Here is a 22,892-nt window from a genome sequence, read left to right on the forward strand (position 1 = left end):
GTGATTATACCGGGAGAAGGTAGCCCGAGCTGCCAGGAGAAACAAGTGCACCCGTGGCCCGCCGCGCCGGAGCCGCGTCTTTTCAGCGAGACACAGTGGGCCCAGTGATTAGAGAGGGGCACACTCGCTCGCCGCGGGAAGACGTGGCATGGGTTCCGATAGGGCGGCATCCACGGGTTGAATTCAGATCCATCACCGCGAACATCAAAGCCCCCCGCCTGCTCTCTTTGCCTGTGGCGCCGCCAATTAAGGTTGCATTAACATCAGGTAGATGCCTGTCTCTCTCTCTCTCTCTCTCTCTCTCTCTCTCTCCCTGCCACCCACACATGCAAAGACAAACACACGAGCCGGGCGGCGCACGCGGTGGAACTGGGTTAAACACTGAATAAAACAGAAGGGCCCCCGGCAGGTGGATCAGTCGGGGTACCTTCATCGCCGGCGCCCTCATGCCGCGAATCCATGTCAATCACTCTCTCCCGAGCAGCGAACCAAGCAGGCGACACGGGACAACAGAGGATGCTGCGAGAAATGCGGCCGGCATCAGACGGCAGATGCGGCACGTTTGCCGTGCACGTGCCCCCCCCCCCCCCCCCATACTGTAGAGTAGCGCTTGCCGAGCCGCCAAGCAGAGGTGCTCTCCGACATTCCTCTGCATGGGGAGCGCAATCCAAACATCGGCTGCTGCCAAAGACAGCTCCGGACCGCTGGCTGACCGGGTCTCATATGAAGCGCAGAGGGGCCAAACATGGTGGCCCAAGTCTTTCTCACATCGGCGAGGTCATGGCAACGGATAATGGTACACGTTTTTTTGCAAAACGTCTCAAAAAGGTCATTGTTTTCTGTTAAACATCATTTCCCCGCCGATCGCGCAGTATAAATGCCAAGAAAAAAGATCGACCACAACATCCAACATTTTTATGAGGCCTTTGATAAAAAAATAAGGCAAATCCTTCCTGCCTCTGAGACTTTGCAGCCTAATTCAGCCACTAAAGATGCCATAAGAAGAGGAAGGAATGATCCAGGGCTCCTTCGGGCTCCAGACCCACGAGCAGACAGACATCCATCTCTCGTCTGTGTTTGGCCGAGGTGATTCCCACGGGTCCGACTCTCGGGGCATGGATGATCGCTGCAGTGTCGAGGCAACACAACTTTGATGAAGTACTCAGCAGTGATCCCAGTGCCGTGGAGGAATGGCGGAAGAAGAGGCGGCCCATCCTGTGTGTCATATCTAGAGGTGTGAACCTTCACTGGTCTCGCATTTCGATTCGGTTGCGATTATCACTGCCTCGATTATCGATACATCACGATGCATCAGTGAGATGAGAGTTATGGCCTTGTTCACCTGGAGGTCTGAACCAGCAAATCAACGTGTTCAGCAGCATCATTTGTTCGGCTGTGCGTTCGTATGGCGTCAAATAAACGCTGCATGCAACGTTTCCAGTCTCCACCGAAATCCCAACTAGTGTTAAACAGTGACGAGCGATAAAACCATTGGCCAGTAAAAAGCAACTGAACGCAGCAACAAAGTGCAGCAAAAACACACACTGCAGTTCAGACAAGTGATTTTGAATATCTGTACGAAAGTAGCTCCACTACTGCCGGTACTTTTTAACTAGAATTTTTCTCCACTGGTGTGGAGAGGGTGAAGACTGGGGGTGGTGCGCATAGGTTTCTCGACCAATGGGAGCCGTTTATACTTTACTTTACTTTACTTTACTTTATTTAGCAGACGCTTTTATCCAAAGCGACTTACAAGAGGAAGACACCAGCAATTCTCGTTCGATTTCTATAGAATATTGAGTTTACAAACTAAGAGCCCTGATAAGGCTCAACTTGTCAGCGAAGAGCATGCTCAGAGGTGCTAGACGAAGAAAAAATGATAGTGTATATATATATTTTTGTATTTTATACAACACGGTGTTTATACAACACGGCTGCCGATGACAATCCAGACTGTTCAATATTCTGTCTTTAGGCCTGCTTGCCCTGTCTCACCTTTGCGACTGATTCTCATTAAGAGAACAGAAACAGGTCACAACATCCTGAATAGAACTAATCACCCATTGCGATTACAGCAGTAGTGGAGCACCAGGCATGTATTATAATTTATTACAATAATTTGTAATTGGCCGTGGCAAAAAAAAAAAAAAAAACTCCTCTACCCATTATAAGTTGGGCAGACGACAGAAAAAAACCATACATTGGTAAAACGGCTCTGTAAACTCTATAAAAGGCCTTATTCGACAATGGACACAGAAACCGCAGTCTTTACCCCTCAATCATCGTCCATCCATCTGGCTCCCACAACCTGCAGTTCCAGACCTGTGAGGTTCACTTCTAGCCTATTTCTAAGTGTGTTTATATTCCAGCACTCCAGAGCAGAGGGCAAGAATAAAACCGAGGCGGAGCAAACAGATCACTGGGCAAAATGGAGGGGGATACAGAGGAAGAGGGAAATAAATGAGGGATGAGAGAGAGATGGGGGAGGGAGTTGCAAATGGGGGATGTGGCAAAGGTCAACCACGGTGTAAAAGTACTACAGCACTCGCTCCATCTCCCGCTGAGCTCTCTCTCTTTTCTCTTCCTCTAATGTGTTGTCCTCTCATGTGCCGAATTTGCATGAGACCCACTCGACGCCGTAATTGTGAGCAAAAGCAGGTATCGGGTGACTGGGAGACAGCGCAGTGCCTCTCCGGGAAAAAGAAGGGCCGACTCAGGGGGGGGAGGGGAAGCTGCTTGATGTGGCGATAACGGGCACCGGCGCCTCTGGGATACGGAACACTGGGGTCCGGCCACAGAAGGCAACACAGTTTTGCGTGGAGGATATCATTACCGCTCCTAATTGGCCTCCTTATCACGATATACCTCCACTTTGCATTTTAATCACCATGCATACCTCTTTTCTCTGCCCCCCCTGCCCTCTCAGCACAGCCTGAAGCCAGTAGATTTCTCTGAGGTGGCTCTCTGTGCCACATAAAGGACTCACAGCGGTGTGATAAGAATGACCAATTGAGCAAAAAGGTTATATCTGAACGATTTGTGTTGTTGAAATTGATTCAAAATCAATTTGTTAAAGAAAAAACATCATCATTCAAGAACCTTTATGAGCAACAATTTCTTGTTCTGGTATTAGTATCAAAACACTGCAGGTAGTATTCACAAGTAAATGGGTGGAAGTAGCCTAGCGGGTTAAACACTAGCCGAAAACCCCACCTACTACCATTGTGTCTCTGAGCAAGACACTTAACCCTGAGTGTCTCCATGGGGGGACTGTCCCTGTAACTACTGATTATAAGTTGGTCTGGATAAGGGCGTCTGGTAAATGCCGTAAATGAGGGCAGTGGTGGTAACAATCACTTTCAAATGTACTGCACGTTATCCTCAATGCAACAGAAAGTTCACCTTCAGAACCTCTGAATTACAAGTGTTAAGACCTCCATCGAGTCTTTTGCTCTACTGTGCCAAAAGTACACACTGTCACAGAGTCTCTCAGGAACTGAAGGGCCCTCCATGATGGGTGCTCGAGTCTTGGTCTGAAGCAGACGCTGCTCTCAATTACCCAACGATGGGAGGCCACTAGAAACAAAAGCTCATAAAGGCCTGGAGGCCAAAGATACAGCTTGGCATCTTGTGGTCTTTAGCGATCTGTAATAAATGAAGCTCTCTTTACCAGTAGAGGGGAAGAAATAAATTAGCCGTCCTCTCTGCTGCTTTTCCGAGTTTTGCACCGGGCACAATGTGATTTTAAAGGCAGCGGCTCTTGTCACAGCGGGGCTGACTGAACAGACCTCTGATCTAATGTAGATCTGTCGGCACAATGCACTGTACTCTACAACGCCCTCCAAGGAGCGGTTTGCAGACCCACTTGGCAAAGTGAGATGTACATTTCAAGCCAAATGGAAATGAGTTGTGATAACTGAGTTATTGCTTTGCGGTGCCAAGTAAACTGCCTCCCCAAAGGGCCATGGTAAGTCATGGTAGAGCCGTGGTAAATTGCTCTGTAAACACTACAAAGGGCCTTGTGCGACAATGGATACAGTCACTACAATTCCTGATCCACACACTAATGCCATCACTTACGCCAACCTGGTTTTCAAATATACATCCAAATTTCAAGTCTACAGATTACAGTGTACCCTTAATAAAACAAATTCCTTCCAAATGTCAGTCACCACAGCCAGTATACCAAATTAATTTACCAAACGCACACACACACACACAGAGAGAGAGAGAGAGAGAGAGAGAGAGCTTCATTCAAGCTGCTCCATGTCTAATTGTACAAGAACATCGGAGATTAGACAACCCTGAGAGCAGCAGGGAATCCTTTTCATACAGGCTGCACCCTACTGGGGAAGAGCTGGTGGCACCACTCTCAGTGTTGGGGGAAGTGTGTGACGGGGAACAATGCCGGACTGGCCTTAGGAGCACAAGAGTAAACAGCTGTCAGACAGTCCATCAACTCACAAAGGCAGGAACCGCACAGAAAGTCCGGCTGATTGCTGGCCACTTACCGGGCCTTCGTCTGAAAGGCCTTATCTTCCTCTGTGCATGGCACATCTGAACACATGGTAAGGGGCTGAATGATCCGACTTTGATTACACTGGACCGAGATGAATGGGGCAGTGGCCACAATCCACAGGCTTTTTGTGCAGAGTGAGACATGCACAAGGTCATTTAACAGGAGGAATATTCTGGATAAATCAGAATCCAGTAACGAGGCAAAGGAGACACACACAGAGGAACTCTAGAATTGCCTGTATGGTTGGTCATTAGGTAGGTACAGTGTCGGGTGAAATGGACACAAGCTCTTTTTGTCTTGGAGACACTCTCCCTGTTACTCTGTGTGGCGAGATCAACCCACATCATCCTGGCGCCCTATCTCGCTTCCGAACACCCTTTATTATTACTAATGAGATCCAGCTATTTCCTCACTCGTCTTCCCCGTCTTCCCATTACTGCTTGCCTATGTTCCTATGCCAAAAAAAAGGCGTTCCAAAACCTCAGACAGCTCCTCTTGGTTAATTCAGTGCACACGGTGCCAAAAGAGACAATGAAGACAAGCATCGTCAAGCCAACGGAAGGCCCAGACAGTTTATTATTGGCAGTCTGCACCTCCCGTCTCACAGAAACAAACTTCATAACAGCGTTCACTATCTAATCACATCCAATAAGAGGCATACTTTTGACGGCCTTTCTAGTGCGTGGAATGCCAAACAGCCTCCATCTATTGAGTTGCCGCGTTTCTCTGGTGGATTGGAGAGAGAAAGAGAGAGAAAAAAGGTTTTCTCAATCCTGTTTACTGCCCTGGTGAATTCATCGAATTTTTTGGTTAATTAACCAACCCATGTCTCCAGGGCTGAGCATCTTTTGAATTAGAGCCACCCAGGCATTTCAGTCTTGGGCCGTTGCGTTGAAAATGCTCTCAGACAGCCTGAATCCGGCAAGCAGAAACAGTTGATACGAAACAGTTGATAATAAATATACTTAACATGAGAACATATACTTAACAGAAACACAAAGAACACACATTAGCTTCAGAAGGTAAAGCACTCTACTGCTGACACAAGCATGTACATCTTCTAGTCTACAACTTTATTCCAATGTATTAATTATATACCTTACAGTATGAATACACATACTAAACGATATAAAAGCGAGTTGACCTAGAATATTCATCAGTCTTTCTATAAACTGTGCAAAATGTGTTCTCATTTTAAAAGCACAAATTAACATAAACATGTATTATATATTATTTTTTGTAACAAATGCAATGTTCATATTTGATCACAGAGAAGCCAAATATGAGATTAACCCAAATATTTTGGCACCACAGTTGGGCAAAATAATAGTCATATTTCTTACACTCACTCATTCACCTTCCATTAGCGCTTGGTCCTAAATTTGGAAAAATAAGTATTTGGCAGCCACTGAAGTTCACCCACTTAAAAAGATGAGAGAGGTCTGTGCCATGAATAAATTAATTAAAAATCATACAATGACATTTCCTTTTATATTATTTTATAGTCTCTCATAATTGAAGTGTACTTTATTGATAATGAGAATGACCTATTTGTGGGATCTCTGAGACAGAAAGAAAGCAAACAAGCAACAAACACCATGCAATTTCAGGCAGCGTGTGATGAATCGTGTAGTCATGTCCAGCAGGCAACAGAAGCCTCCAGAAACACACAGACATTCTGCCCCTGCTCTCCAGACAGCCCCTCCAGATCCAGAGCTGCATCCCCCCACATTGTCCAGTCTCGGTGGTTTATAACTCGTTTACAACCCCTCTCTCTTGGCAAAGAATAAGCTAAAGTCTTCCAAATGTGCTTAAAGTAGAGTGGAAATAATTCTGCAGATGGCTTTTGTGCATCACCCCCACACTCAAGGCCCAAGCTGCAAGGTTGACTCTGGGAAGAAGACAAACCTCAAAAGTGTGGTCACTGGCCATGAACTCTAACTGCCCTGAAAGAACATTAAAACACCAGCACATATAACACAGACAGCGACCTGGTCTCCCTCAGCACGATGAAGGCCTCGGGGGACATCCTCGCCTTTTTCTGAGTCAGTGCACACCACACTAGGAGCCAGGCCATCACTTTTCCATTCAGAGCCACTGACCCCAACAGCTCTGGGGTCTTATTGTGCAGCCCAGTGTGTCCGATTGTGCCGAGGTAATGTATGTAATTGGTTATAACAAATGGTCTGAAACGCCTTCTCCAGACACTCAAACTGCTCAGAGAAAACCAAGATATGCACTTATAGCCAGTCTGTTTCCAGTAAAATGGCTTCTATTGTGGCATGATACAATAGCTGGAATATATATCATGCAATAATTATATCTGAAGGATGATTATGCTTTATTTACTCCACATACTCCATGCTGTCTATATTAAGCGCCTTTGGTAATCGGCTAGTGGGTCATGTTTTGCTCTATATTAAGTATGCTCAATACAAATACCCTACAACACGTGATTCACATCGAGCCCCTCTAGACCAACCTCCACATGCTATTCTTGGGAGAACAAAATGAAAGTGCTTCCTGAAATAATGCTGCTATTGCTGAGTGCTCCAGCTATAAAAGAATAGACATTTAACAGAGTTAAAAGTGTATCGACAGAATGTCGCTTGCCCTTTATCTGGCCTGTCTACTTTTTTGGAAAAGAGAATTAGCATTGTGTATATATACACACATAAGAATGGCTTTAGCACATTAATTGAGATCACATTAGACAGTAGACAGCCTTGTCGGCAGCACTAATTAACAAAAAACTGTTTATTTTGTGGTTGCGGTTTTATCCATTCTAGGCCGCCTCTGCAGGCAGCTGCATTAAAAGGTGTCAGAGCAGGTGGAACCATTAATCTTATTTGTGTCATCAAGGTTTATGTGCTCTCAATTAATGAGATCAAGATATTCTTACATATATATATACACACACACACACACACACACACACACACACACACACAGAGAGAGAGAGAGTGCATCGGGAAAGGGTGTTATGTTACAGCCTTATTCCAAAATTAAATATGATAACCTTTTTCCTCAGAATAAAACATACATAATGCTAATTTATTTTTTCCCCTCCTCACCCCAGAATGTTCACTTGAGGTTTTGGCAAATTTATTAAAAAAACTGAGAAAGCACATGTACATTCACAGCCTTTGCTCGATGTCAAAGCATCTTTGGCAGCAATTACTATACACACACACCCACACCCACAATCAAACATACACACGCAGTATTCTGCAATTCAAGTGTAAAAAAAACTAAGAATGTCATAAAAATTCAAAATTATAATTGGTTTAATTATTATTATTTACAAAAGAGAAAAGAACATATACACACACAAAAAAAGAAGAGAGAAAAAAAACTGTTCAGTTAGAAAAAAACTCCTCACCATCCTTCCACAGAACCATAACGTAAGAGACAATGATCCATTATAGGGCAAACTAAGCAGAGCATAAGTAGATTGCATGATTTTTTGATAAAAATTATTTAGATTTTAGAATGAAAAATGTCATTGCCCCTTAAATGGTTGAGTCCCCCTTGGCAGAACCAACCGAACTCAAGCATTTGGCTTGTCATACCACTGGAGAAATTTTGGCCCACTCTCCTTTGCAAAATTATTTTAATTCAGCCACATTGCAGGTTTTTTCTGAGCACAACCCCCCTTTTTTAAGGTCATTCCGCAAATGGGATAATTGTTTTTAAGCCATTCAGAGTAGTACTTGGATCAATGTCCTGCAGAAGCAAAATGCAATTGTTCCCCATACTGACTGTTGGTATGATGTCCTTTTTATGACTGCACACCTTCCAAAAAGTCCAACTTTGTTTCATTTTCCCAAATGTCTTTGGGGATCATTAATTATCATTTGGCAAAAGTGAGATGTGCCTTGGAACACTTCCATGCATGGCATTGCATTTTGTTAATTAACACTTTCATTTTTGAAAGCATTCTCAGTTTATAATTTTTTTCCTCACTCGCCTAAAACTTTTGCTCAGTACTGTTTATGAGAAAAAACTACAACCTCCTGGAAAATTGTAGTCTAAACAAAATAATACAGAGAAAAAACTAATCCTATACATATACGTATTTTACAGAGATGCCTGCACCACAATTGTGAACTAATGTGTAACGGTTTTAAGTTGACTGGAGTGTATAACGACGTATATTTATTTCTATTTCATGAAAGTAGCCCTATAAAAAAAGGGCAGAGCAGGCTGTACCTGCTGCGGAGGCTCAGGTCTTTTGGAGTACAGGGGCCACTCCTAAAGACTTTCTATGACTCTGTAGTGGCATCAGCCATCTTTCACGGTGTGGTCTGCTGGGGTAGCAGCATCTCCGCTGGGGACAGGAAGAGGCTGAACAGGCTGATCCGGAGGGCCGGCCCTGTTCTAGGATGCCCTCTGGACCCAGTGGAGGTGGTGAGTGACAGGAGAATGGTGGCTAAGCTGTCATCCCTGTTGGACAACATCTCCAACCGCTGTCAGACTCTATAACAAAGACCTCGCAGCTGACCACACATACACAAACACACACACTTGGGCACATTCTGTTAAATTGTTAACTGTTCAAATTGTAAATTTGTACAAATATACAGATACATATTTATCTTATTTTTTTGTGCTGCTATTACCTCTGTTTTTGCTGCTATTACCTTCTGCTTCTGTCCACTTTCTGCCTTGACAAGTGCAATTTCCCACTTGTGGGACTAATAAAGGTTTATCTTATCTTATCTTATCTTACTGTGAGCAGACACCTCACTTTCTCTGACCCCTCTGGACATCAAGTCGCTGCTCTAGCTGACTTAATTGCACAACCACCACTTCCTTTGACAGAACATGGGTGACTTGAACTACATTTGCTGTCCTCATTTCTGTCCAGTAACATGGGCAGACTTGGCTGTGTGGACCTAGTATTGTAATGCAAGTTTACTCCAGGTCACAACATCAGATCACCTACTAGAAAGGAGAGGCACCAGCATTTTTAAGCCCACAAACAACAGAAATGATCACTGGAGCAGATACCAGGCAGATGTTAATCACCCTTGTGAAGTCTAGGGACAGACAAAAGTTTTTTATGAACATTCGCCATTTCTAGGCCAAGAGCCCGGAGAGAATAACCAGCCCTCTCAGCATCTAAGCTGTGAATTAAACTGAATAGTTCACGAGTGCAAGCCAAGTGGCGTTCACACAATACTTTTAAGATGTTTACCACATGAAGCTTAACCTCGTACAGCACAAATATCCATAAGATCACATTTTAAATAAAAAATAGCTACGGTATATCTCACCCCTGTCTATCTGTGAGGCATTTGGGGTTTCATAGCTCCAAAGTTTCTGACAGAAATTCCAGTCTGAAGTTCATACAGACGTTAAACTGGGTCAAAGGGTCTCAGTGGGAGATAATAAGCCACACATTTTGTTTGGAGGAGGGGCCAACAGGAGAGCTCATGCCTCAGCATCACTTATGTGCCGCCAAGGAGTGACGGGTGAGAAAGCTGACACAGGAAAACTGACACTGGTGTTCTGCACCTGTGGTGAGACCGAAAAAGAAAACCAGAAGAGCCATTTGTATAAAATGGGAAATACAGACGCTATCATGGTCTGCTTCCATTTAGCCTGGGATGGTAGTCGTCACCTCCGAGTGCAGACCACAAATGAAGGAATGACAAATACGATTGTGGAGGATAGTTTCATGGTGCCATAAACACTGTGCTCATGAATTTCATATTGACTAGTTCACCAATCAAAATGCTCATTTGGTTCGATAGCGTTTGTGGTGACTAGAACCAGTATCGTGTCTGCGATGTATACAAGCTGATTGTGCATGTGACATAATGACAGGATTGTGTAGAATAAAGATGTGAATGGGGGTCCATCAATTCTAAGCATTCAAATCAACCTTTTTGACAGCCCCTATTCTATTTTTTTTTTTCAAAATAGTTCTTCCCTATGCAAGATACAGATTAAATGTGACTAGATCTTTCAATGCCCTGAAGACATACAAAATTAGTGGACACTCCACAACAAACTGCGTCTCAGACGCCTTGTGAATCTTTTTTTTCATGTTGTCAGCAGTGTTAGTCAGTTTGCATTTTACTTCTTGTGAACAACCCATCCAGAAATCTCACCATTTTGAGGTCACGGTGCACCCGGCCCACCGCGTGGCACAAGTAGACAGCAGGGTTATTAGGACCCAGTATAATGATGGAGGAGGCTCACACTCTCCTGTCAATCTTTGACCATTGTTAATGCCGCTGTAAAGTTCTGTTGTTTTTCTGTTTCATGTTTCTGGCCTTTGTGCCACGCTTTCCTTTTGTTATTTGATTTATTATTAAAATGAAAATGTCCCGATGTCATGCGCCTTTGCCTCCTCCTTCACCTGTGGCATTACAGCCACGAGACGGGGACTCTCCACACTTACACACCCACTGGCTGCGCGCAGGCTGGTCAGATGTGTGACTCATTAACATTCACAGAGTAATTAAACACCTGTAGGTGCGAGACTGAGCAACAGATGAGGTGACACACAGGGCGTCCCCAGATGTCCCACGCCAGCCTCCAGCTTCCAGGCAGGCAGAAACTAATCCTCGCAGACACACAGTCATGTCTAGTGCAGTGCTATCTGTTAGTGTGTGGTTCTGTCTGATTCCGATGTGGAGACAAAGAAAATCTTGATGTCTCGTCTGAAGTGAAGACACAGAAAACAAGCTTGAAAATGCAATCTGAGCCCGAAAGAAAAAAGCACCTCCAGCAACAGACTAAAACAAAGGCATGTGATCTGGCCTCATCATGTGAACTGGGAGCCTGAGAGAAGTAGAGCGTAGAAAAATATAAAAAGGAAGTCCGATAGACTTCATAAGACATGCAAAACCATACGAGCAATTACGCCTTATCTTCCGCCGAGGAGCCGCACATCAATGCGGTTGCACCCAGCCAGCAAAATGTAAACAGGAACATATTCATGTGGCATAATCAGCTTTCCCACTCTTCCACTTGCAAAAATTTTGAAAAGCTAAATGACAAAAATATAAATAAATATGACCGAGTCGGGTACGCCAGCCATTAGAGATTTGACGTGGGGACAACACTCAGTATGGGGTGCAGGCCTCACAAGAATAAAGGAGAAGGTTTAATTATTTTAAAGAAAAGCATCAGCACAGCCGTATGCATTGGCGTGTGCACGGCTTCTCGCGGGCGCGATTCAGATCTGCCAGGCACATCTCCTGGACACCTCGCCCGGTGACGTTGCCGCAGGAGATCTGACCAGGAACGAGATGGTCTCACCCCTGGCAGCAATATTCCACTCCTCCTCCAGCACTCCACATCACTCCTAAGCAAGGAGCCTTCTGAGGTTCAACAACCATGAGTTCACAAACAAACTGAAGGTTTTTACAGAAAAATACTTTTGCCTGAGGTCAAGGGTCAAGAAATCTCTGTTCTTAAACGTAAATGGTTATAAAATAAGGGCTGATACAAATGGTAATAAATTATTTCTCGCCAGCACATCGCTAAGATAAAATGAAGGAAGAGATCATGTCGTGTTGGTCACTTTCACTGCCATCAGGATGCAAAGGTTTCGTGTTTCACAACCACTTCATTAATCCATTCTTGGCACAAATAAAACCATAAATTCAGTTTTCCTCTAGAGAAGTCTATAAAAATGCTTCACACGCTCCGAGCAAACCCTGCATGACACCCGAGGACTGAGGTCCATTGTCCTTGAGGACTGAGAAGTAGCACACAGGACAGATAGGAAAAGAGGGCGAGGGACATTTGGGGAAACAGAAAAAGAGAAAGCGAGAGAGAGAGATTGAGTAATCGTCCCACCTGTCCTTGGAGCATTATCTTCAGAAATCTAAACTATTGGGTAAACTCTGGAGCTCCTGAACTGTCCCTCTATTTCCCAAGAACCTCTGGCGCTTTAGAGGTACGTTGCTGTGCCCTTTAATGGTGCCGATGGAAGAGGAGAATGTTTTCTAATAAAACCGATTTTGTTCTGCATACACATGGAACCAATGTTTTAGGAAACCCAGGTCTATAAAACAGGTCCTACAGCAAGCAAATAAAATATTAGCCAACCTCCAACCTGACCTTTAACCCCAAGCACACCATTACATGTTCGTGGTTGTGCTGCAAATTTTTGGTAGGGTGGTAGTAGCCTAGTGGGTAAAACACTCCCATATGAACCAGAAGTCCCAGGATCAAATCCCACTTACTACCATTGTGTTCCTGAGCAAGACACTTAACCCTGAGTGTCTCCAGGGGGACTGTCCCTGTAACTACTGATTGTAAGTCGCTCTGGATAAGGACGTCTGATAAATGCTGTAAATGTCAATGTAAATGAGTGAGAAGAGAGGGCTGGTGAACATCGACATATTCCGGATGCTTGATACACCGTGGAGGAGAACTGGACGCCAATCAAGGAGAGTTTTACAGCGCCGCATAGTGGTGTGGAGGGTTTAAACCAGCACTTTGGGGCGTTTTCTGTGTCTCTGTGCTCCAATGTGGATGCAGTTTTTCTTTTTTTTGAAACCGACAAAGATGTTCTCGTTGTCGATGGGGCCTGAGAGATGCCGGGGTGGGGGGGGTAGAAGGAAAAAAAACAGCTACAGCGTCTCATTCTGTCTAGTTTACACTATGTGGTGAAGCCTGAAGCTACACCATTAAACCATCTTGCTGTAAGTCATCAGGAAAGCTGACTATAAAAGCAAAGTGGTGGTTAGAGCAGTAACGGGAGCAGATGGCGAATATTTAGCCCAACAACAACATACTTTCAGAATGATCTGGCTGCAGCGCCTTCTGCTCAGTATTTCCCAATTAAACGTCAGCGCACTTTGTCAATGGAAAAAATCCATCAGAGCAATTTGCTATTCCTCGGTTGAAATTTCAAGGAAATGTGGTGAGCTGCTTTGACGAGCCGCAGGCTACAAGTTTCTTGGGGTGCGCAGCCTTCACCTGATTGAGTTGCCTTGACTACTTGCCTTGTTTTTTAGTGCGTATAGGCATTTAAGTTTAAGCTTTAGTTTAAATTCAGTGCAATTTTCTCGTAAATTCATGTGTAACGTATAATGTTTTTATATATACAGTACAGGCCAAAAGTTTGGACACCTTCTCATTCAATGTGTTTTCTTTATTTTCATGACCATTTACGTTGGTAGATTCTCACTGAAGGCATCAAAACTATAAATGAACACATGTGGAGTTATGTACTTAACAAAAAAAGGTGAAATAACTGAAAACATGTTTTATATTCTAGTTTCTTTGCTCTGATTACTGCTTTGCACACTCTTGGCATTCTCTCGATGAGCTTCAAGAGGTCGTCACCTGAAATGCTTTTCCAACAGTCTTGAAGGAGTTCCCAGAGGTGTTTAGCACTTGTTGGCCCCTTTGCCTTCACTCTGTGGTCCAGCTCACCCAGAATCATCTCGATTGGGTTCAGGTCCGGTGACTGTGGAGGACAGAACTCCACTTTTTGTTAAGTACATAACTCCACACGTGTTCATTCATAGTTTTGATGCCGTCAGTGAGAATCTACCAACGTAAATGGACAACACATTGTAAAGACAACACATTGAATGAGAAGGTGTGTCCAAACTTATGCCTGTACTGTATATTTCTTTTGCAATCGCACTACGGGGGGTTCTGTGTGAAACAATATTACCGTGTATACTGTTGTACTGACAATAAATCTCTTGAATCTTGAATCAAGGACAGAAATAAAGCTGAGAGGAGGAGCTTTCAGATTTGAAGAAATGTTTAAAGGTTAGACGACAAGCAGCAAATAAACAAGCCAGGAGACAAAGCAGAGCCAAGTCACTGCAGGCCACTGGGGGACCAGCGCGAGGGTCACATGACAACATGCCTCCTTCGCCCCGGCCAAAAGTTGTCTCAGCTCCCTAACAAAGACTTTTGTGAATGCAGAGTAATCGGCGGCCGTTCTCATAAGAAAATAAATACGTCAGAATGAGACGCCCCATTCATCTTCGGATGGATTTGGTAACAGCCCTTAAGGGAAAATGACTCTGTAAATATCAGTAGCATGCATTCACCAAGATTAGCCAGTGGAGAATGATGGATTCCCCTTCGGACAAGGGCCGTTAGTATACGGAGCCAGTAAAGGGGAGTCTGTTTTTCGGAGTGGGAATGGAATTAGTTCCATACTTTAGAAAGAAGTTAATAAGACCATAAGAGCACGTACTCTTGACTGCTCACAGACTTGACAATTGTGCGCCATAAATTCTTTCTTTAGCCTTTGATCCCGCAAACTTTACAACTAATCCTGTTGTAATCTACAGCGAGGTTGAAGCTTTTAGTTTTAACAACCTAAATCCCATGGCCCTGTTCAGCTTCGAGTATTTTTACAACTTTGGAGCAGTAAGGGTCTTCTATAGACCAGTGGTGAGCGTCAGACAACGCTTATGAATATTCCATGAATATTCACACAGAGAGAAGAGTAGGCTGCATCAAGGATCTAACACACACACACACACACACACACATATCCCCACCTCTTTTCACAACAAAGCAGCAGAGCCGAGCACAAGGGGCTGCCAACGACCTGCACCTCCAAACTACGCTGACAGGAACCCCTCGTTCTGACTCCACCACCAGCAGGCCGAGGGGCGAGAAGCAGATGACTTTCAATCAAAGCACCAACGTGGCCAACGGGGAACGGGGGCATGATTTTCTAACGTCCTTCATTTTCCAATATTAAATTTACTTGACATTCTGACATATTCCTATAATTCTGCAATTTCGCACATGCTCGCTAAGCCCTGGTTCCTGCCCAACTTATCTCCAGGATCTGAGCGCAACCGTCTGCTGGTACCAGACCTGTTGGCTTCCGATGGCCCGGGCCGTGCCAGCAATGTCTCAATTCATCACCCATTCGCTGGATCTGGCCTGCTTCTTCTTGGTTGTTTACTTAATTCTCGTGGCTGGTCCAGGCCCAGAAGACCATTCTGCCCCTGGGATGAGAGAGCCGGAGGACAAATAGTGTTAATTGTTGCTTTTGAGGACCAGTGGAGTTGAGTTGATTCAGTGATTTTGAAGAGTCATTTACATTTACATTTACAGCATTTATCAGACGCCCTTATCCAGAGCGACTTACAATCAGTAGTTACAGGGACAGTCCCCCCCGGAGCAATTTAGGGTTAAGTGTCTTGCTCAGGGACACAATGGTAGTTAGCGGGATTCGAACCTGACAAGACAGGAGGTCTCTGCACACTCTCCCGACTCGGCATCTAGAGTGAGCTCAGATTTTCCCCGTAACGTAGTCTGGATAGTATAAAGCCCTGCCAGCGGGGAGCCGGAGCATTTAAGCAGCACATTATTTATGATCTTCCGTGAAAACTGCTGCAAATCCGGCTAAATGGGTACCAATCAGATGCAACTGTTCTATTCCGAATAAAAAGAAACATCTGCGCCAGAGGTTACAGCCAGTAACGGTGAACAATGGTACATTCCCTTCCGAACTCCCCCTCAACACGCATGCCTCATCTTCTCACCACACATCCTCGTCCACGAACCTCGTGCCCCCCCACGGCTCACAGGATGTTGTAAGCCCTTAATTGCCCCTGAATCAAAATTAAATGAGGGCCGTGGAACAAAGGCCAAAAAAAAAACACAGGAAAACAGGGAGACGTGCAGGATGGAGGAGCTAGAACTTTTTCAAAAGAATACAGGAGAGCGTAAATTAGCTCAGACAGAGCAGCATGGAGAGATATATATGAAAAAAAGGACGACCTGAAACTAATCTGCGGCAGGTTACAAAAGCCTCCCATTCAATGGGACGTAAGGCCAAAGCTTGAGTTGTGTTTTACTGTAAAAAATCTACGCCGGCTGGCGAGACATGGTCAATGGGCCGGGCAGTGATGCACCTGAGGACAGTCGGACACGGAACAATACAGGAGTGGGTACTGTAGGATAATAGACACTAATGCATCTAGGACAAGAGTCTGTTTTGCTGTGAGAAAGCATTGTTTATTGCAGAAGTATTACATATTACAGTGTTAAACCATTATTTCACATTTTATCCACAGAACCCTTGGCAGTGTTTCTGTGGATAAAATTTCATAAAAACGCGGTGGTTTTTATGAAATTCCTCTGTTGCGTATACCGTATATCTGTTTCACTGTAGTCGATGCATTCAGATCACAGGTTACGCTGTGATCCCCATCAGATCGCCGTCGATTTTCTCTTCGAGCCAACGTGTTATATTTTTATTCCTTTTTTATTCCTAGCGCCTTCAGATCCAGTCTACCCACAAACCCTGACCTGGATAAGTGAATACGGATAAATGGATTTGTAGTGGAGCGATACGTCACCAATCCAGCAGCACGGGGAAATTCTTGCCTTTGGAAAGCCCGACCAGCTCATTTAAATGGAGAAAGAAGTGGTTTTTATGTGCTTTAAGTAGAGAGAAGTATTAAACTGAGCCGGAACGTCCTCGGCTCGTCTCCAGGTCCTCGCTGGGCCCCTGGTTCCTCCTCTCCCTCGTTAACCAGTTCCTGGCAGTGGAGGCGGCAGCAGTATCATCGTGGGGATGCGGCAACTCAACCGAGAGGAGATTCAGTGTGTGTGTGTGTGTGAAAGAGAGAAAGCGCAGGGGCCTCAGTGACAAGAAAACAGGCCCTAAAAAACATTCCACTCCCCCAGTTTATTCATGTCGAGGAAGTGAACATCCCGTCTTGCACCGTCACGTACGACGCCTTTTCATCCGTCTCGCTCCCACAATATTCCACACGTTTCACAGTCAAAGCCCTGGACTGGCATTCATGAGGAAAACGGCTCCTTTCACACCAGCGGCGTGAAGAACTGGGTTCTATACGTCCAAAATAACCTAACGTAAAGCCTTTCTTCAGCAGTCGGCCGTTGCCGTGGACTTACGTCACCGAGCCAGGATTCGTATGTCACTGTACGTTTACAAGTCCAGGTTTAAAAAAACGGCACGGAGAGTGGCTTTGGTGGCTTTGTTGTCAGCACTCGCCCTGAACCGTATTATCACCCGGTGGTGTCGGTGGTGTTCTTTGAACTTGCTGTCTCTCTCTCTCTCGTTTGGCCGTGACGTTGGGGCATCAGCTCTGAAGCGGCTGTCTGAGAGGAAAAATGCAGAGAGGGAGTGTGTGTGTGTGTGTGTGTGTGCTCCGGAGAAGATGAATGTAGATAAAAGGGATTCGCACGCAGGCCAGGATTAGATGGCGACCCATGTCTCTCTCTCTCTCTCTCTCTCTCTCTTTTCACTCTCTGGGGACATAAAACAGGGTTTGATGCATTCGGGCGGCACCATGCATCCTACTACCACAACGCACCTGGACTACCGGCTCCAGACTACGCTGGCCGTCCGGCATTTCGCTTATTTTGTTCTATACTCAGTTGCCTACACTTTTATCCCCTTTATCTATGTTTACCCTTTAATTTCGAACGCATTTTGCATTCATTACTTCCTGTTTCTGCTTCTGCCGACCACCATTACTGTGTCTTTACGGTGCGAGCTTGATCTGTCGGCTCTGTGGTGTGGACGCCACCCTGGTGTGGACTCTGTATACGGTCTGCTGTCCTGTGTGCACCGACTGGTTTTGTTTGTCTAAAAAACTTTCTGGATGCGTCAGTTTCCCTTCAGCATCAATAGACTTTCTGTGTGTGTGTGTGTGTGTGTGTGTGTGTGTGTGTGTGAATGTTCTTCTCAGCAGCTTCTGCATGGCTTGCAGGGGCTTGCAGCCTGAACCATGGGAGAAAGGGACCGCAGGGGTCAGTGGGTAACCTGCCTATCCCCGAATCCGAACTACCCCCCCCCAAGTTCCTCCTCCTAACCCCACCCCCCCCCCACCCCCTTGAAACAAAAGTGGAACTGGGGCAGAGCTTCGAAGAGCATAAAGAGAAGGAAGAACCGGGAGTTTGGGGCCGAGAGGCAGAAACAGGCAAAAGGGAAAAAGGGGGTTAAAAAAAAAGAAAGGACCACAGAGACCCTGGACGTGTGGAGGTAGAGGCCCCGCCCGACACTGCAGAACACAGCCTGCCATTCCATCCTCTCCTTTCACCTTCTCTTTCTGGTAGCTCCACATGCTAAGTGGGGACATTGTTACGGTCAATTTGTCCCATTCAGCGTCCCAGTGGGCAGCGTCCTTTCTTGCCTGACAGCCAGCAGAGCCTGAGACCGCCACGCTGCCTGGGAGGCCTCGACTCCCAGGTTTCGGGGGGACGGAGACAGGCGGGGGTGGGTGTAGGTAAAGGGTAGAGGGAATAAATCCGACAGCCTGGCAACAAAGGACCAGGCCACCTGCAGGTGACGCCCCCCCCCCCGTCCAACAGAGGTCCCACGCACGGGGACACCTGTTATTTCAGCACAGCGGCCTGCCGCACGGCTGTCAGCGAGCGGAGGTGGCCCCAACAGGCCGGCCATTCAGTAAAACCCTGAAAGGGCGAGACACATGCGAGGGAACACATGCGATCGCGCCACACGTCACACCCACACGGGGTGCCAACAGGCCCTCCTAATTACACAGAGGGTCTGAACGCTGACGGTAAAGGAGGCTGCACGTCCCCGCCGGTGAAGGATTAGCTCGGCTCCGCTGAACTTTTTGTTCGGCTTGTGAAACGTGTCGGAAAATACGGAGCCATCAGGAAGTGTTGAAAGCTTTAAATGGGCCTGGAGCACAAAGGCGGCACAATAACCATGGCCGCAGCCGCCGTAGCCGTCCCCCCACTCTCATCTGCGGGACGAACGCGCCCTCCGTATCTCAGGATCGCCCCGCAGCGGGAACGCGGGACCGACACCTGAGAGGGACGTAGGGGACGGCCCCCCCTCGTATGTCTCCTGGTTAAGGAGCGCTGGGGATAAAGGCCGCCTCGGTCCCTCGGGGGCCTCCCTTTTTTTTCCTTTGGAGGCTTCGCTTACTTTGCCTCCCCTTTCGCAGTCCGCGGGCCAACAAAAGGCAGCCCGGTGCCGGTGCTGGACTGGAGGCAGCGGGCCAAATCCAAGCCCAGAATGCCGCAGTCCACGAACCGAGCAGCTTGTACGCGGCGGAAACCTTTAACAGTTACCTTCAGCCGAGGAGATGATGGGAAATAGGAAAGTTGCGTGTAATTTTAGACGAACCCAGTCGGATGAAGTCACACATCTGGAAAAGAATTTAAAGAATAGCGGGGGAATAATGTGACGCCCTCATGCAGTCTGTTATCGGCGTGTGTGTGTTTTTATGAGGTAAAAAGTGAGTGTTGGAATAATAAAGCACAATGACCGGAGAAAGCGTGATGTGAGGAAAGACGCCCATTACCAGGCGATAACGGCGGGATTAAAAACCCTCGCCCACCCACACGGTCCTCGGGTCATTAAATTGCCGGTTCGAGTTATGAAAATAATAAAGCGTCCCGTTTGCACTAACGACGAGTGAACAGATGCCGAGTTCAGGAGTTGCACGTAGTTTTTATATATATATATAAAGATTATAACAATTTGAAAAAGCGAATTCAAAAATTCCCCCGTGCGCGAAACGTAAAGGGCGACGATTTTTTTTTTTTGCGACACGATCTGCGTGAAAATCTGAATGAACCTCACTGAAATGAGCGAGAACAAACACGCACAACTATAACAGCAGTTATAATAATAATAATTATTATTTTAATAGAGAAAAAAATGCTGTGGAGAACAAACATGCTAATGTGGTAATACCGCGTTATAACGTTTGGACGGGGTGCTTAATACGCACCGAACCCCGAAACATGACGATGGGAAGACTCACCGTTCCGCCGCGGAGACGCTCCCGCCGCTCCCGCGGTAAAATCCCGACTCCCTACTCCTTCCTCCCGCACCTGTCCCCGCGCACAGCCGTCCCCATCCCCGCGACAACTGACCCGACTCCCCCACCCGCGGCCGCACCTGTCCCCCGGTGGAGCTGGCGCCACAAAGCGCCTCTGTCCCGCGTCTCGGCGCGTGGCATTCCCGGTGCGTCCCCCGGCGTCGCCTGCTCGGTCCTCCCGCTCCCCCTCCTGCGCCCCGCGCTCCGGGTCCGGGTTTTTTTTTTTTTTTTTTGGACGCATCTTCTCCTCCGCGGTGATCCGAAAACTCCGGCGGAACAAAACCCGGAGCAGAGCCGCGCGGCGACTGGAACGGAACCGACGCGATCGATTCGATTAACGCGAGAGGACGCGGGGATTTGATCTGACGTCTCGTTTCATTACGTTCGTTTAACACGAGGAACGAGAAATGAGATGGAGAAGAAAAATACATTTTTCTTGACTGTTTTTTTCCATGTTCCCCCAAACCCCAACAAAACGGTAAAAGACAGACACGGTCTTCGCTTCCAGGTGAACATCTAGCACCTCAATGTCAGGCCATTCCCAAACCAGGCCAGATGAAAGAGGAAATGCGTGGAGAACCTTGAACAAAGAACATTACAGTTAAGTTGCCACTTCAGTGAACCATGGTCACCATCAGGACCGTATCTGAGTTAAAAGTTCCGATTCTAGGACTCTGGGACGCTGGGATTCTGGGTTCTCTTCCCTCTGCAGCTCCCAGCATTCGCTCAGACTCTGGCTTGCGTGTATATTTGTGGCCCAGCAGTGATGCATCCCGGAAAATAAAGGTTTGCACCCGATTAGCTCAGTTCAGGAACGTGGTGTGACTGTGTGTGTGTGTGTGTGTGTGTGTGTGTATGAATAAGGGTTCTACGCTGCTGTTTGATCTGAAGTTGACCTCTAGCAGGAGGATTGTGGGAAAGGGGAATCTGACCATAAATAAATAAGCATTTCATTCCAGACGGTGTCTGTGAGCTGCGGACCTGGGCTGGGTGGAGAGCTGCAGGACGGTAGACCGGAGCAGGAGCCGGTCTCATTTACCCGGGATGTGATGCGGCCGCCGATAACAGCCGTCCAATCACACGACAGTAGGTGTAGTGTGACAAGGCACCGTCCCCTGTCATGGCTGCCCGCTGCTCACCAGGGGTGATGGGTAAAAGCAGAGGACACGTCTCGTTGTGTCACCGCATGCTGTGCTGCAGTGTTCCACAATGACAATCACTTCACTTAACACTTTTCACCTAGTTTACATGCATACAGGCAGAGATATTTAAAACGGCGCAAAGTGGCTGAGCTGGCGAAGTTCATTTTACACGCGGCGCGTGCATGAAACCGTGGAATCCATACGTCCAACGGGAAACAAAATCTGTTGCAGGTGTCGGGTTGTTTTTGTTCACAGGACCACGGCTCATCGGCGCTGTGCAGCATAAGGACAAGCATATGTACAAAACCGAAACAACAAGTATTACGCCTCGCATTACAGCAAACACGCTCGTCACGGCCTATCGACTGGAGCTCGGAAAATGCAATTACTGGCTGGCCCGCGCTTGGTCGACGTCCAGGGCTGATAAGATGGCGCTGGCTCGGGCCGGTCCGAGGATGGCTGAGGGAGGGCTTTGTCACATTTACCATCGGTCAAAATGAATGAAAGAGAGAGAGAGGAGAGAGAGAGAGAGAGAGAGAACGCCTGGCAGCCCCATCTCATGACTGTCAGAGTGAATGCAGTCATATTAAAGGGTGGCGATGAACATTTGAATATTTCAAGGCCTCAGACCACCTCACCCACAGGCAAACCCCCCCCCCATCCCCCCCGGTCAAATAATCAGTCAGGGGCTACCCTTGAGTGGGTCATGCGAGTTCATCTCTCAAGTTCAGGGACACCGGAGAGACGTTAAGTCCACACGTCGGCCAGATGTAATCAGCTCCCCTTCAAACACTGCACCCCTCCAGCGGGACGTGACACAAAGTGGCTGTGACCGAGACATTTTAGAGTAGATGCCCCCCCACCCCGGCTGAATAGGACCATGGAGACCAGAACGAAGGCGCTGTGTGGCAGGGCGGGGGGGCGGTTGTCTTTTGAGACAATCTGGAGATCGTCCAAGGGATCTTGTGAGCGAGCGTTCCACGTTGTGGAATGTTCCTGAAAGCAAACACAACGTTGGCTTCACATTCCTGCGTGATGGAGTTCACGAGTTAACAAAAAGAATGTTTTGGTATGAGCGGGCGGGGCTGAAGTCCACGCACTTTCGGCTTCCCTTTAAATTGGAGGGAATATAGAACCATTTCCAGGAATTAATGAGAGGAGCCATTCACGCGGCGATGAGTTCATGGGCTTTGGCTTTTTCTTTCTTTTCCTTTTATTTTTAGATAAACAGCATTATGATGATTCTACAGTTCTAAAAAAAAATTTTTACGGCCCCATGATGCATATAATTATCTGCACTTTTTCACAATTAAAAGAGCGTTCGGGTCACACATGTTTCAGCAGAGACGTCGAAATCGAGAAATACCCAAGGAGGAGGAGGAGGAGGAGTCAGCAGGCCAACACATTCTGAGCATTTGATACACCGGGGCCAAAGCCGGAGAC

At 46.6% G+C, this 22,892-nt stretch overlaps 1 protein-coding gene across 2 annotated transcripts in view; it reads right to left on the bottom strand.

Annotated features, from left to right (window-relative positions):
* sema6bb (sema domain, transmembrane domain (TM), and cytoplasmic domain, (semaphorin) 6Bb) overlaps positions 1-20,489 on the bottom strand; it is an 85,024-nt gene extending 64,535 nt beyond the window's left edge. The window contains exons 1-2 of one of the 2 annotated variants that reach the window (XM_029001118.1): positions 20,251-20,342; positions 15,344-15,477 (exon numbers count right to left, since the gene is read on the bottom strand). The gene's annotated coding sequence lies outside the window, so the exon portion shown is untranslated. Of the gene's footprint in view, positions 1-15,343; positions 15,478-20,250; positions 20,343-20,387 lie in introns of those variants that run through there. The other variant, XM_029001120.1, reaches the window with a different exon arrangement.
* Between the last annotated feature and the right edge of the window lie 2,403 nt (positions 20,490-22,892).

This window comes from Denticeps clupeoides, chromosome 13 (genome assembly GCF_900700375.1).
Source record: "Denticeps clupeoides chromosome 13, fDenClu1.1, whole genome shotgun sequence".
In the NCBI taxonomy this organism is placed as follows: Eukaryota; Metazoa; Chordata; class Actinopteri; order Clupeiformes; family Denticipitidae; genus Denticeps; species Denticeps clupeoides.